Below are 1,819 nucleotides of genomic sequence, written 5' to 3' on the forward strand. Positions count from 1 at the left end.
AAGGCAGACTGGCGTTTAAACGCCAGCCAGGGCACCTGGTTGGGCGTTTAACGCCCAAAGAGGTAGCATTTTGGGCGTTAAACGCCAGAATGTATACCATTCTGGGCGTTTAACGCCAGGATGGTGCTAGGGGGAAGATTTTGTTTTCAAAATCAATTTTTTTCAAGTTTTCAAAGTTTTTCAAAATCAAATCTTTTTCAAATCATATCTTTTCAATCAAATGTTTTCAAAATCAATTTCTTTCCTTTTTCTAAGATGCTTCCTAACAATTAGTGATTTGATTGAACATTTTTTGCCTTTTCTGTTAAGGAAGGTTTTATGTTTGAATCATATCTTTTCTTGTTAGGCAAGTCATAAATTTTTCTTAAATCAAATCTTTTTAAATTGTTTTCAAATCATATCTTTTTAAAATTGTTTTCAAATCATATCTTTAAAATTGTTTTCAAATCATATCTTTTAAAATTGTTTTCAAATCATATCTTCTCAATCACATCTTTTTAAAACCATAACTTTTCAATCATATCTTTTTAACCACATTTTTTTTCAAAATAGTTTTCAATCAAATCTTTTTGATTTCTAATTTCAAAACCCTTTTCAAAAATCACTTGATTTCTTTTTCACTTTGGATTTTCGAAAATTATCAATCAATTTTTCAAAATGTTTTTAAAATCTTTTTGATTGAATTTTCGAAAATTCTCTTCCCTCCTTCCCACATCCTTCTATTTATGGAGTACCACTCCTTCTAAATGCATAATTCGAACTCTAACTAATAAAGTTCGAATTCTTCTTCTCCTTCTTCTTTCTATTTCTCTTTTCCTCTGACATTTCAAGGAATCTCTATACTGTGACATAGAGGATTCCACTTTTTCTTGTTCTCTTCTCTTTCATATGAGCAGGAGCAGAGACAAAGGCATTCTTGTTGAAGCTGACCCTGAACCCGAAAGGACCTTAAAGAGAAAGCTAAGAGAAGCCAAGGCACAACTCCCTTTAGAGGACCTGACCGAATTCTTCAAGGAAGAAGAACACATGGCAGCCGAAAACAACAACAATGCCAACAATGCAAGGAAGGTGCTGGGTGACTTTACTGCACCTACTCCTGATTTTTATGGGAGAAGCATCTCTATCCCTGCCATTGGAGCAAACAACTTTGAGCTTAAGCCTCAATTAGTTTCTCTAATGCAACAGAATTGCAAGTTCCATGGACTTCCAATGGAAGATCCTCATCAGTTCTTAGCTGAATTCTTGCAAATTTGTGACACAGTCAAGACTAATGGGGTTAACCCTGAGGTCTATAGACTGATGCTATTCCCTTTTGCTGTAAGAGACAGAGCTAGAATATGGTTGGATTCTCAACCTAAAGAAAGCCTGGACTCTTGGGAAAAGCTAGTCAATGCCTTCTTGGCAAAGTTCTTTCCACCACAAAGATGGAGTAAGCTTAGAGTGGAAGTCCAAACCTTCAGACAGAAGGATGGAGAATCCCTCTATGAAGCTTGGGAAAGATACAAACAATTAATCAGAAGATGTCCCTCAGACATGCTTTCTGAATGGAGCATCATAGGTATTTTCTATGATGGTCTCTCTGAACTATCCAAGATGTCTTTGGATAGCTCTGCTGGAGGATCTCTTCATCTGAAGAAGACGCCTGCAGAAGCTCAAGAATTGATTGAAATGGTTGCAAATAACCAATTCATGTACACTTCTGAAAGGAATCCTGTGAACAATGGGATTAGTCAGAAGAAAGGAGTTCTTGAGATTGACACTCTGAATGCCATATTGGCTCAGAACAAGATATTGACTCAACAAGTCAGTTTGATTTCTC

General features: G+C 36.0%; 1 non-coding gene across 1 annotated transcript; it reads right to left on the reverse strand.

Annotated features, from left to right (window-relative positions):
• Window positions 1–1,431: 1,431 nt before the first annotated feature.
• LOC130953176 (small nucleolar RNA R71) lies at window positions 1,432–1,539 on the reverse strand. Its single transcript, XR_009075348.1, has one exon. It is a non-coding gene; the product is annotated as a small nucleolar RNA R71 (small nucleolar RNA).
• Window positions 1,540–1,819: the final 280 nt, after the last annotated feature.

Source organism: Arachis stenosperma, chromosome 9, assembly GCF_014773155.1.
Source record: "Arachis stenosperma cultivar V10309 chromosome 9, arast.V10309.gnm1.PFL2, whole genome shotgun sequence".
NCBI classification, from domain to species: domain Eukaryota; kingdom Viridiplantae; phylum Streptophyta; class Magnoliopsida; order Fabales; family Fabaceae; genus Arachis; species Arachis stenosperma.